Source organism: Gossypium raimondii, chromosome 8, assembly GCF_025698545.1.
Source record: "Gossypium raimondii isolate GPD5lz chromosome 8, ASM2569854v1, whole genome shotgun sequence".
NCBI classification, from domain to species: Eukaryota; Viridiplantae; Streptophyta; class Magnoliopsida; order Malvales; family Malvaceae; genus Gossypium; species Gossypium raimondii.
This window is the reverse complement of record NC_068572.1, coordinates 11,513,246-11,529,051: the sequence shown is the minus strand read 5'-3', so window position 1 is coordinate 11,529,051 and position 15,806 is coordinate 11,513,246.

The window sequence follows — 15,806 nt, the reverse complement described above, 5'->3', positions numbered from 1 at the left end:
AGGTTAACTATAATCAAAAGTATTAGATAATTTATATTTTGGTCATTCAACTCAAAAAATTATAAAATAATCACTGAATTATTTGAAAGTTTTTATTTAAGTCACTGAACTGTTAAAATCATTATTGTATAACGCTCTTTGTTTGCACTGCACCGACCCAAAGCCCTCATTTTCCATTTCTTCTATAATTTAGATTTTTTTCCTATGAAATAGCTTTAAACGTCACGTATCTGTGAATAAAAATCTAAACAACTTTATTATTCGATCTTTGACATTAATCGTCAAATTGATTTGGATCCAGGGTATTTTTTTCTACTCATCGATGGGTATTGATCTATCGTACCAATCGTCGAGTTATCACTTAAAGCTAGCTAGCCGGATTTTTTTTATTAAAAAAAAACCTTCACAACCTAATGACTTAAGTAAAAACAGTTCAATGACTTAAGTGAAAACTTTTGAATAATTCAGTGATCATTCTGTAACTTTTAAAGTTAAGTGACCAAAACGTAAACTTACTAATTAATAATTTAGTAACCTTGGATGTAGTTTACCCAAAAAATTTCTAAAGAATTTAAACTAAAAGGCTACTAAGGTTTAAAAAAAGTTAAACACTTGAGAAAAGTTAGAATAAATGCTTTTAAGTGCATTTGGTTCGTCGAATATTAGATTACATTCCGTAGTAGGATTATGGGAACGTAGATTATAGGTGGAATGTAAGATTACATTGTATGATGTATTTGATTAGACTGTAAAGCTCATGTGTATGGTTGATGAATATAAGATTACTTAAATGCAAATTTTACTAAATTGTCTTTGTTATAAAATTTTTGCTTTTAAAGTTGAACATTTTTAGTTTTAAAATTATAATAACTTAATAAATTCATTTTTATTACATCTTGATTTTATCATATGAATTCAATTGAACTACTATTATACCTAATTATGATAGTTTATTATATGGTTTATACTTGTTTATTTTAGGAATTTGATTTGCTTTTAATAAGAAAAGAAAAGTGGAACTAAAATTCATAATATAAATTGGGTTTTTTAAAGCAATTTGAGTGTTTTTTCAATTATTAATGTTTGTGAAAATTTGTGTTTTGTTTTATAATGTAAGCTATTATAGCCTTATTTGTAAATTTTATATAAGAAAAGAAGGAGGCTTTTATTTCTAAAAAAATCACCATACAAAGAAACTAGTAACTAAGATTAATCAAACAATTCATAAAAGAAAAGATTAATCAAACAAATTCAAGTTCGAGGTTTAGCCTAACATCAAAATTTAAAATTTATAAAAAAATCATTTTTCTAAAGCATTCAACAAACAAATTTTTAAAAAAAATAATAATTACAAACCTCTAACAATCAATGCAATAAACCACAAAGTAGTATGAAGACAAAGGATAATTTTGTTTTAAATTGTAGATTCTGTTGAAATATTAGATAACCTAAGAAAGAGGTCATAATGATATTACATTCTATACTACAACAACTCGAAATTGTTTAGGAATTTGAGATTATGGGATAGCCAAAATGTTAAGAATCCAAACACCGTAATATCATTTGAATGTAACATTACATGTTGTAATGTAAGATTCAATAAATCAAATGGCTCTTTAGCGTATTTGATTACCAAATGATGTATGATAAATATGAGGCTTGAAAAAACCTTTATTTATAGTTGAGTCTTATCTAAACACTTGTATAGATTGAATTACAATGAAATTAGGGTTTAAATCTTTTTACAACTTAGAGTTTTAAGAAATTTAAACTCTATTCATTTATCTTTTAAAATTCAAGTTAATTTGGTAAACTACAAAATATGGAGTATTTAATAGGCCATCGGGCTTTGGGTTGATGGATTTGTTCTCATCTTGGTCATTAACAGTTGTTTGTGGGTCGTGATATTTTTCCCCATCTCTTCTAGTTGGGTGCCTTCGAAATGGAATTGCTCAATTTGATCCTAGAATTCCATAAAACCTTAGCTAGTTCCTAACTTGCTTCGTTGTCGAGTAGTCCCTTTCATTAGATAAATTGCCTCAATCTATAATTCTATCATCGTTCAATTCAACATGCCAGATCACGTTGCACATCTCGATCATATAATGCTATCACTCATACTAATGTTTGAGGTGTCTTGCCTCAGTTTGGATCCTTTTAATCCTCATGAAAAGGTTTAAGTGCAGTTACATTAAAAATTAGGTCACCATTGAGTATTGATAGAAACTTTAGTTTGTAGGCAACCTTTCCCACTCGTTTTAGAACTTTGAAAGATCTTACCTCTTTGTCAAGCCTTAGTAAGCTGAAAACTATTAGACTCAATATTGTGTAGCCTACACCCTACGACTTAGGGAAATCACATTATATAACAATTGAACATTATTTGGGGAAATCTTCCTTAACAAGATTTACTTCATTTTACTGCCTATGTTGCGTTAATAGTTCTTTACCCAAAAAGTTTGATGCATGATCCACCTCTCTCATAGGTGGTAGGTCCACTGGCAACTCAATACGATTCATATCAATAAAAGACTATTACACCTCCAAAGGGGTGTCATGATTCAGGACTACCCAAGTTAGTGTTTTATCATTGGCCACACCCTTAACAAGTTGGATTGTAGTACGCACTTTAGTTCCAACACTCATCTCTTTATTTACCGATGTAATAATAGATTTTGCCCGGGCTTAAAAGGGCCCAAATTACAACGGGCCTATATAGCCCAAAACCCAAAATAAGCAGAGGCCCAAAACAATGGCCCGACACAATATCAGAAACCCTAGGGTTTCTGTGATGAGTCTCGTGCCGCAGTCACCTAGCCTCGCCCTCCGAATCTCAGCCCCCAAATCTTCATCTGCGCACAAAAAAGGAAATAAACAGTATATGGAAAACAAGATCGAAGATTCGCAAATCAAATCAATATAAGCAGATTAGTTTCTTTATATATTTTGAGAATGGCTATAAAAAGCCATTAACGCACTGTAATAAGTGATTCGAAAATCAAATAAAAACAGAGGCTTTAATTTTCGCAATACAGAGAGTGTAATCGGTTAAAGGTTAATACTTGTAGCCCTATTTTTTTCTGTTATATGTATTTATTTTTATTGCTTATATACATAAAAATAATATAAGAGGAAGGAAATAACCTGGGTTTTAAGCCCTAATCACCATGAACGGCTGAGGAACCGTCTCCGAGGAAAGACGGTCGGAAATCGAAAGGCCTCTCGGGCTTTTGAGGTGTTTCCACAAATATTTTGAGGGTTTTGAGCCCGGATTTACGTTTAGGGGTTTTAGAGGAACCGGACTCCCTGGCCGAACGGACTGAGGGGAGAGAGTTTTTTTTAGGGATTTTGGTTGCTTATATAGGGTACCAAAACGGTACCGTTTTAAAAAGCCCCCAGACGCCTAAAACGGCGTTGTTTTGGGGAGGCCGACCCGAATCCGACCCGACCATGCCTAGGATTCGCGTGTTTTTATGCAGAGGGGCAAATTGCGCTTTTAGCCCCTCCGCCTTTTAATATCTTTATAATTAAGTTTTTTTTTTATTTTTAAAATTCGCTCCTTAATTTATTTCCAATTTCAATTTAGTCCCGACGAAAAGATGCCGTTTTAGAGGAGAGGGGAAAATTTCCCTTCCAGCCCCTCTATGTAATTCGCGTGTTCAAATTAGTCCTTTGGGTTTCATTTATTTGCTAATTTGCCCCAAAATTTTTCAATTGCTGTTCAATTTAGTTTTTTTTATTTTCCTAATTAATTTTAATAATGTAATTGTTATTGTTATTTTTTATTTTTTGTAATTATTTTTTCAAAATATATATTTTTATTTGTTATGCACATTTATATTTTTAAACTAATGTTTTTATATTTACATGTATACGAATATTTTTTTTAAATTTTGATAATGTTGACATTATTTAATAATTTTTAATATATTTTATGTTTTCATAAGTACATTATAAATTTTATAAATCAAAGTTTTACATGAAAATTCTTATGCATGCCTCTAATTCTTCATAATTTCATTTATTTTATTTATTTTGCTCGTTTATTTGATATTTTATATGTCGTTCGTTATTTTTGCTTTTATATTAATTTAGTTTGTTTAAACTTCATGATATTACATCATTGTTATAATTGTTGTATTTGTTATTGTGACATTTAAACATGCATTCAACCTAATATCACATCATTTTTTTTCGATTTCAAACTTTACAAAATTGAGAGAATGCTTGTATTTAGGATTTTCAAGGAAATTGAGCCCTAACGTATTGGGTTCCGATTTTCTTTGTTAAATCTAACAATCGATCATTTCTCTTTAATAAAAAAAATAAGAACTAATTATTGGGAATTCAACACGTTGTGTCCTAACGTATTGGATGTGACGCATTGATTTCTCGGAATGAAGATTTTTTCAAAAAAATAATAAAGGAAATATTCTTAGTTTGGGATTCTGAAGGAATTGTGCCCTAACATATTGGGCCGCGATTTCTTAAATCTTGAATAAATGGATATTCTTTTAAATTTTTTATTACACGAGTATTATGGCCTAATTCATTTTTGAGGAAATTAAGATGCCGTGCCCTAATGCATTGGGCGTGACGTTTTCTTTCTTTGAAACGATAAGGGTCTTAATACGTAACATTTTTAAGTTTTGCTAAGGATTATATATTTTCAAATTTTCAACATTAAGGTATTAATTAATTAACTAGGTACCAATTTTTGGGCGTTATGAGGGTGCTAATCCTTTCTCATACGTAACCGACTCCCGGACCCGTTTTTTTGTAGACCAAAGTCGTTTTTAGGTGACCCAATCACACCTTAATAAAGGATTGGTGGCAACTCCCAATTTTCATTTTTAAAAATCGACAACCTAAAATTTTTGTTTTTCAAAAAAATGGTTTCGACAACCGACACAACACATTGTTAGCAAGTATCTAAAATACACATGTAGACAACAAGAGGAACAAAGAGAGCATTTATCTAGTCAAGGAAATTTAAGCCAAGTAAAAAATTGTAATCATCCTAATGGGTTACTTAAAGTTTTCGTTACCTTTCCAATCTTTAGTTTGTAACTCAAGTCTTTATGCCACACATGTAGTTGAGACCTCTTTAGAGGTAATGATAGTAATCAATTTTATAGTTTTATGAACCTTCAGACCAAGTTTATTGGTAACCTTCTTGGATATGAATAAGTATAATGCACTATGTCAACTAGAGCACTCATTTAATTGTTTGTGATATTGATGTCTATAAACATCAACACATTATGCTTTTAGCCCTCTTTGCCTTAACATAATTGAGTATAACATGATCAAGCTTTAGAATCATGCTCTATGGTTCCTCATCCCCCTTATTGATGACTATTAAATGGGTTCGTTCTAGGGAGTCTCACATCCCGTGTAAATCATCACAAAAGAAGCATTCATTGGCCCCATTTCCTTATCCCCATGTTTGTTGGGCTTCCACTTCCTTGTTAATGGCTTTCTATTACCATATTTTGGATTATCCTTCTTTTGTCTCCCTAACTGTTACCCTTGTTCTTAGTCTTAAATCAAGGGCTAAGTTGTAGTCGCAACTTGGTAAGATGCTGACACCTCTCTGTTGTAAATTTTGCTTGGCCTTGGGTTTTAGCCTATCCATAAAGGAAACTATTGTCTCTTTATCACCCAAATAAAAAAAAATCTAGAGCATAAGTTCACTGAACTCTAAAAAATACTCATTTTTTAAACTTGACTTGAGCCTCACCTTTGATATAGTCTTGGTAAAATTGTTTCCTGAAATTTGTTTGGAACTCCACCCAAATCCCAACAGCGATGCCACGGAGTTTTTCCTTAATACACCTATGATGCTAGTATAAAATAACAACATTGATAAAAATACATAGAAGAAATATTTACTTTTTCAACAATAACCTTAATGTCAATAATGTAAAAATATTGATCCATCTCCCACAAGAAGCTGTCAACATCCTTCATAGGCTGGGTTCTATTAAACTCCTTTGGATTAAAGATCTCAATCTTGCGCTCAAGTTTCATAGCTAAATCACCATTACCATTTTTTGCACAAAACAAGTTTCTTTTGTAGCTCATCCACCTTTTTTTCCCTTAAAACCATGATCATGACTGTAATAACACGATTTTTAGTGGTATCAAAAAATACAGTTTTGAAATCCCATTTCTATAAAAAAAAGTCCGTAAATATGAAATAGGAATATTTATGAAGTTAATATGAAAATATGCCAAAGAATGGTCAAGTAATTTTATCGATAAAATAGTTAATTAAAGCTCGAAACTAAATTGTAAAAGTTCAATTGCTATTGAGTTTTAATTAAAAAAGGCTTGAGGACCTAAATAATAATTATTCCAATGACCAAAATGGTTATTTAACCATTGTACATCATGAATTAGCGGATGATGATGACATTTTCCATTAAGTATATTTAATAGATAGATTATCTTAATAAACCATGATTAAGCTAATTAAATAAGATTAATTAATGATTAATTAAGGTATAAATAAGTGAGTTAGTAGAAAATTCCACCATCTTCTCCATTCTCCCCACCGTACACCATAATAGAAACCTAAAGAAAGCTTTAAAGGTCTCCTAACATTCGACCATTCAAATAGGTATGAAAACCAAGCCTTTTTCTTGTAATTTTTATAGATTTATGATCATGGAAGCTTGATTTAGCTAGCTCATGTATCAATTTGATCAATTGTTGAATTTTTAGCAAGTTTTAATTGTTGATACATTGATGAAATAGACTTGAAATTGATAGAAATTAATATTAGATCGTGAAAAGGACCAAATTGTAAAGTTAGTTAAGCTTGTTTGTTAGCTTTGTAAAATTAGGGACCAAATTGAATAAATAAAAACTATTCCATGAAATGATTCTAGGAATAAAAAAATATAGGGCCCCTAATGAAAGAGTGTGAAATAGGATTTTGATCCAAAGCTAGGAATAAAAAATATGCTTATCCCGAGTTCAGGGACTAAATTAAATAAAAGAAAAAATAAGTATATAATTAAAAGGGGATTAATTGAATCACGTATTTCATGGCATTATTTTTGTGAGCCAATGAATGGATATTGTGTATCAATTTATGATATTTTATGGTATTATAACACCCTTATACCCAACCCAATTGTTGAGTCACAACACCAAGGTGTTACATTCGTTATTGGAGCAACTACTGTTAATTTCAATTCATTTTATCATTTTAACCAAACTAATAAGATCAATTAGCGTTTACAATACAATTTTAAAACTTATCTAATTTCAATTCAAACTTCTAATAGCTCTCGTAACAGTTTATAATTGGATAGGGACCAAATTACAAAGTTTTCAAAACCCCGAGCTGTCGTCGCAACATTGGGGGTTCCTATTTGTGACGTCACTCACTGTCTTAAGTTCATTGAGACGTGGTGAACATATCTTCTCGATGTCGATTCTGTGTCCAATTGGTTTCCATCCTATCATTTCTTATCACTTACAAGCAAATTTATATACCAGAATTCTACCAATTTCACTCTACATATCATTCAAATGTAACTATTTCCAATTTCAATACCATGTTTCTAGATCAAATTTATAAGATTAACAAAACTATCAATATTTTACCAATAAATCCATTAATACATCATATCACGTTATTCACTTAATGTCATAACAATTCACTTAAACTATGCTTATGTATTAGCAATTCTACCACTTATAATAATTTCTTAGCATCACACTCTTCTACTAATTTTCCTCCTCCTCCTCCTCTCCTTTCCAAATACTTTATGTACATGTATTTATACGAGAATTATGGCTTTTAGTATTGTCACACCCGAAAATATTAAAGGTTTGGCATAAATGAAAATTTGAGTACTTAATTAGAAAATTTTATGTTTGAGCGAGTTCTAGTGTAATTATGTGACCCTTACGAGATGGTTAGGTAAATAATTAGATTTTAAGTTTAGTTTCGTCAAATTAGAACTAAGATTTTTGGTTAGTGGAAACATTATGATTAAAGGTATTAATAAGACTGACTGAATTGGGATTAAGGGAAGCTGTGATAGAAAGACTATATATAGGAAGGATTTTTCATACTGATATTCATTTTTTTCTCTCGTTTTTCTATCTCCTTCTTTTCTGGTTCATTCTATAAGAAAGGAAAACTAAGAAACGAGTTGTATGAAATGAAGAATCTAAGGTGTTAGTATAAAAATTTGAGAACTTAGTGATATGGTAATATTTCTAACTCCTACGTACCTTTAGATTTAAGAAAAAGAAATGAGTCAAGGGATTTCAGCATAATTCATTTTGAATTGTAATGTTAAAGTTGTAGATATCGATTGTGATTCTCTTGCACGCATATAGATTAAGGTTTCGTACATATGTATATCTTCATTTTGATTTTAATATAATTGTTATTTTTAGCCAACCAAGAAAAAGGAGGTCCAAGTGATAAACAGAAGGCTAAACAGGTGTAAAATGTCTCAACCCAGGTATTCTATTGGTGAGTTCTAAACTCAAACTTTTTGTGATTGTTTATATATATTGGTACTATGTTTTCTGGATGACTTCATGTTTTGCTGATGATGAGTTGCATTATCGTGGATAACTTATATAAAGTATTGTTTTACAATTGCATGTTTGATTATACATTCCAGTTCATTGTTTGATAAACGTTTACTCAGAAAAATGATTATTGATGAAGTTATCATTGTTATGGTCCGCTTGATGTTATGTTTGGTATGATATGATATGTTTGGTTTGATTAAGCAAAGTATGGAGGGTTGTTTTGGCGGATGAAAGATAAAGAAATGTCACGTTGTGCACTCTGTGCCACGTGTTATATGGATTTGTCGAGGTTCGGTTGGATTGTACAGAGATATATGCAGAAACGAATATGATAACCTAATATGGGTTCTATGTATGTATGAGACTTCATAGAGTCTAAGGCTTAAAGCCTCATATGTGTATGTAAGTCCATGGCCATGACATATGAAAGTTATGAAAGATATTAAAGTTCGCCGGATTTATTTGATATGTTTTATGTTGAAGTTAAATGTGAGATTTCACCAAAGGAAGTCCGTGACAAAGTCCGCTTGTATGAATCTGCTATGATTGTGAAGTTCTTCTATGAATTCAAATGTTTAAATTTGCTTATCTATGAAGCTTCTCTTATTAATTCGCATGAATGAACTGCTATATTCTTGAATTTTTTATACGAGTATGCATGATTGAGTTTGCCATATTGTGAATCTTCTTCTATGAATTCAAAAGTATGATCTGTTGTATCCATGAATTTTCTTTTGAGTTTGTGTGTATGAGTTCGCATATAGAATCCACATTAAAAATTCTGCAAGATTGAATGCCAAGTTAATCCGAAATGACCCTCTCTCCATTCGATGGGTTTATATTAAGATCTTACACAACAGGTCTGTACGTGTAACAACCCGATTTAGACCCTAGTTGGACAGTGGTTTCGGGACTACAAATCTGAGTGAGAAAAATATTTTAATATTATTTTCCGTGCTTATAGTATGTGAAGTGATAGGTGTGAAATTTTCGTGATTTAATTTATTCGTTTGTGTGCTTAATTTGTGAAAAGGGCTAAATCGCATAAAAAATAAAAGTGGCATTCTCATTGTTAATATGCTAATTTGTTATGATTTGATTTATGAGAAGTCCTTAAAAGGTTATTATGCCATTATAAAGTTAGTGGACATTTATGTCCATGATTCAAGTGACTTATGTTATGATTTAATATAAGGTTAAAATAGTAAAAAGTAAAATGACATATAATAAAATAAAAAAAACTTGAAAATGGCCATGCATGTTCATCTTTTTTGCCGAATATGGAAGAAAGAAATAGCCATTGAAGCATTTTAGGTTTCGGCATATTCATAGCTCAATTAAGGTATGTTTTGAGCTCAGTTTTTGATAATTTTTATGTTTTTGAGATCGTTGCTTTGTATATTACTTATCCCATGTTTTAATTTTTGGAGTTGATGATGAATTTGAGAATTGCCATTGTTGATAATGTGATGAATTTTTTGTTTGATGATGAAAAATACATATTTGATGTTTGATTATCATGTTTAATTAAATGATTTTGATAAAAATCCAAATTAGGGATTATTTGTGAAATTAGAAAATTTAGGGGATTAAAGGTGAAATAAATGAAACATATGGGTTGCTAGGGACTATAGGAAAATTCGGCTAAGGCATGGTTTTGATGAATTTTGTGTATTTTGTAATTTTATGAAATAGGGACTAAATTGTGGAAAATGTGAATTTTAGGGGCTAAAGTGTAAATTGCCCAAATCATGTGTTTGTGGTAAATTGAATGAAATGTGTTATTAAATAGCTAAATTTGAATTTATCTAGATCAAGAACAAAAGAAAACAGAATTAGAACGGGGGAAGTCGAAAGTGGTCGAGTAGTCGATTCCATCCGCTTGTCTTCGTCCGAGGTAAGTTCATAGGTGAATAAATGATGTTAAATTGAATGTATTTATTTTATACATAGCCAAATGGAATTGTATATAGGCATAACTATAGCGTTGAATTAAATTTAGCATAGATTGATTAGTTATGAGCTTAATTCGTTTGATTTACGACATCCGAAAGCTGTACGAATCACAGGTAATTTGATATGTGATATCGTGTAAGACCACATCTGGGGCGTTGGCATCGATTCGAGATTTACGTGTAAGACCATGTCCAGGACATTGGCATCATATATGATTGCGTGTAAGACCCTGTCTGGTACAGTGACATCGCTATTTGATTACATGTAAGGCCACGTCTGGGACGTTGGCATTGTACGAGTTTTTTTAAACTATACGAATATCCTTTTTGATTTCGAATGGTACAAAGGAAAATGATACAAAAAAAAAATTGAATGTGAGTTCTAATTAAATGACTCAGGTATGTTTGAGTTATATGAAATTGGGAAATAAATGTAAGTAGTATGTATAACATAAGAGTATGAACTAATCACTTGAATATGAATTATAAATTTTCTTTGAAATATTATTTGCTTATGACTTACTAAGCTATTTAGCTTACTGTGTGTTTGTTCGTTCATTATTTTATAGATTTTTGGAAGCTAGTTACGAGCTTGGGGATCGTCAAGGAAGTTTGTCACACTATCGATCTCTATTTCGGCATTTTAAAAGTTTGAAAGTTTAACATATGGCATGTATAGGCTAGTATTTTTTTTGGTTGGTCTTGAAGCTTGTATATATTTAGCCATATGAAAATGGCTCAATCTTTATGCGAAAGTTCTAATGTTTAAGTAACTTTGATCATGAAACATGCGTGTGGAAATCTTGATATATAGCTGTGTTTTGATTGTCAATGAAGTTTTTGTTATGTAATTTCGGTAAAAATGTATATTATGTGGTGTGTTAGAAACTAATTTTGGTATGAAGAAATGATATATATATATATATATATGTGACTTATGATTAGTTCACTTTGGTATGTGCTTATTACTTGAGTTTATTATAGAGAAATGTTCTATTGTATATATTTGCTTGTGTTGTTATGAAGTATGATTCGATAATGAATGATTACAAGCTTGGTCTATAATTGGCTATGAAAGTGCTCATTTTAAGGGTGTGTTAAGGTATATGAAATATAGGTTAAGTAATGGTTATATCATTATTTTTAATTAATTATTTAGATGCGAATGGTGATAGTAAATTATGGATATGTTTTATGGAAGTTTGGTTTGATCATAAGAGTTTGAATTTATGGACCTAATATATGAAAAATGAAACGGTTAAACATATGTTATTTGGTTGATTGTTTTGGTACGAATCTAAATGGTAGATGATGATTATGAATTTGATATGTTTTGGGTAGATTAAATGGATTGTTAAAAGTATCAAAATAATTTTAATATTATAATAGGTATGCGATATGTGTACTTGTAAATTTAGTTTGGATATATGGTTTATTTTGGTAAGCCTATGATCTTTATAACGGTGTGATCGAATCAATGAACTAGTTTAAGTTAGTAAGCTTATTACTGAGTATATATGTCTGTGATGTTCGTTATATGATTTGGTATGGGGTAATGAAAAGCATAATATACATTAGACCATGATGTTAACTTATTTAAAAGTATATGTGTGGCATATGATATGGGATGGAATGGTACAAAATTTGTGTTTATAATTGGTGATTGAATTTATGACCATTTAGATAGTTAACAATGTTAGTTAACGGTTATAAACGGCTAGTCATAAGTAAAATAAATGTGCATGTTAACGTTAAGATCAGGTGTACTTGGTTATAAATTCGTCTTGTGATGGCTAGTAATAATCATGATTTGTAATGACAAGGTTAGATTAATATTGAATGGTAAAATGTTGTGTTACTTTTAAGTTTAAATTTTAATAGCCGAAATAGGTGATAAGTGAATTGGTTGTGTGAGTGAAAATTTTTGGCATGATAATTAGCATGCAAATGGGTGTACTTCGATTGTATTTTGTGCTTTTATTATGGTTCATAGTGATAGGCTAAAATGCGCATTATATATGTTACGTTAGAGATATGTTCGAATTTATGGAATGACACCAATGTTACATATATGTTTGAATGTCTTTATGTATGCACAAGAAAATTATCATGTTTTAAGATCATTTTAAAATTTGATTATTTGAATGATTATAAGGAAATGTACTTATGATTTGTATAATTGAGTTTATATTACCTTAAACATGAATAGTAATGAATGACTCTCCTAAGCTGTGTGCTGTTCGGTAATGCCTTGTAACCCTAATCCGGCGACATATATGGGTTAGGGGTATTACACTGCGCCACTAAGTGGTTCATGCTCAAATACAAGTTGTGGACTATGTTTTCACAAGTTTGAGCTAAGCAAGATCTTGGCGAATCCTATAGATTGAAGTAATATGTTTTAGAACTCACTAAGTTCCTGATGAACTTACCATATTTCTTTTCATCATTTCTAGCAATTCCAAACTGTTATTCATGGGAATCTAAGGAACTAAGCCAGAACATCCAAAGCCTTGTTTGAGCATGACATCTTTTATCATGTAACATGTGTAGCTATTGTGATATCATGTGGTTTAAATTTCTATCTTATGCTTGTATATGAACCTTTCAATTCCAGTTAAATATGAAAGTAGATTTACGAAATTTGTTAGACATATTATAATTATAAGAGATATATTTTATTAGAAAGCCATTTTATATATTATGTTTTAATAGTGAAACCTTATGGAATTGTTATTTGATTATTGAATTCTATCACTTATTTTATTGGTATGAATTCGTGAAAGGTTGGTTGTCGACCATTTGGGTGTTACAAGTATTATATGCCTATATACAACGTTAATTTCAATTTTACTAATTACATAATTTTAGCAAAGTTGTCCACTTGAGTGGCAATCACTAAATTATTTATATCTTTGTCTCTGATATTCCAAATTAAGATATGCTTTTTTTAAATAGACTTAATGGCCTTTTTACTATAAAATTTCAGAATTTCAACTTAAGTAAATTAATACAATAAATTGTTTTAATTTTACCCTATTCTGCTGTTAGGTAGCTTTGAACCTTCTTCACTGAAAATCAATTATCTTTTAGTACGAGACTTGTATAGTGTTTCGTTTGTTTCCTTAAAATAAACTCTTCAATATTTCAAGCATATAAATTTTATCTCCTAAAACCTTTTTTTTTTTACAATTTGTAATAATTTTTCAAAGTCAAAATAGGGAACCCAAATCATTCTAACATTGTCTCACAAAATTCATATACCTTATAATTTACAATTCCATTACTTACACCATTCTTTTATGCAAAACTAGATTTGGTAATCTTTAATTATATATTTAATTCAACCTCTAAATCAATTTTTACAATTTTGTGAATTTTCAAAGTTAAACCACTTCTAATATCCAAAACGATTTTAATGAATATATTCACTTATTATGATGTATATCACTCACGCCAATGCTTAACATCTATTTTACTTACCAATTATTAAATTATTATCCAAGATCACTTAATTATGTATATCATCACACCTAAATTTTTATTTAATTTAATCCTTGAAGCTCACATATCATGAACATATAGTTTTATCATAACTACTCATACACAAATTTTATTACTATTTATGAATTATAATTTAAAATATACTTTCCATCTCTACTAATTAAATAAAATTTACATATTTAACACTCAAATTATTACACATCAATGAAATTAAAATGAACACTTACATCTTTTTACCGAACTTCACCTGTTTTTACTGAACTTCTATTTCTTTCTCACTTTTATCACTCTCATGCATTTTCTTTCAACTTTCATCACTTCTAATTTCTCTTTTCTTGCTATAATATGGTCATCTAACTCTATAGTATCTCTACAACACTTCTCCTTTTGGGTGGCTATTGAAAATTTCAAGGAATTTGGGGGAAAAGTGGGGTTTTATGGTAATGGACCAAATTGTAAAGAAATAAAAATCCCTTTGCACATATATATAAGTGACGTTGGAAGCATGAAGACTTTTCTTCATGTTTCCATGCAAATATCTTACAATAAAATATTACAATTTAATACAAAATATCTTATAATAAAATAATAAAAAATATTCATTGACCATATTTCAACACTTTTCTTCTTTAATTATCACACCATATAACTATCTATTTTAAGTAATGATCATTTTACCCTTCACATTTCTTCAAAATTCTATCATTGAATCACTTCTCACTTTTGGTTGTGGTTTAGTCTCTCATATTTTTCTACTTATTCAACTTGGTCCTGTACATCAATTTCATTTCATAATAAGTTGGGTTATTTTCTCTTTCGGTCCTTCAATTTTTCTCATGTTTATACTTCAATCCTCAAATTTTAAATAATTATACTTGAACATTTATCTTTTTGCATCTTTACGATCTAATCTTTACTTTAAATTAGTTTACCACAACATACTTCTCAAATTTATTACTGCATTTTTAATACAACACGATTTTAGGGTTGTTACATGTATATATATAATTAAATAAACCCGAAACTCGATAAAAGTGGAGCTAATAGAGGAAAAGCTAAAATTGCAAAATAGGCCCTAAGAAACCCACTCGTTTTGTGTTTTGAAAGGTAAGTTCTTATGAAATTTACCACCGTTCCTTATATAATAAGTTTGCTCATGTTATTTCTGTTTTTATCTATGTTTGAACATAATTTGAAATTTTGGTGGTAATTGGCATACATGGTTAGAAAATGAGATTAAACTGAAATGAATTGAGAGGAGTAATTGATGTTATATTTGTAATACCCAATTTTAGCCCGGACTCACATATGGAAACATAATCTTCGAGGATATGCAATCTTAGATATGATATGCAATCTTAGATATGATATATGCAATCTTAGATATGATATGTAATCTTAGAAGATATGATTTTGTAATCTTAGAGATTTAATTTGTAGATACCCTTTAATCTTCGCCGTTGATGTAATTGATTTGTACCGTTGGATTTGGGGAGGCTCAGCTATAAATAGAGGCCTCTCCCTTCATTGTAAAGAAAAAAAGAATCAATAAAAAAGGGAGAATGATTGGCAGTTTTTTAAAGGTGGCTTACTGTTTTCTTTTTTTTTCCTTTTCGATTATTTTTTACTTATTTACGATTTTAAAAAAGGGAGAAGGTGATACCACTGCGAATTTTATTTATTTATTTTATTTAGCCCTAATAAAGTGACGCGTTTCAAAGGATGGAGATATTTTCCCATTCGAGCCCTATGAGTTATTCGCGCCTTTTAATTGGGCCC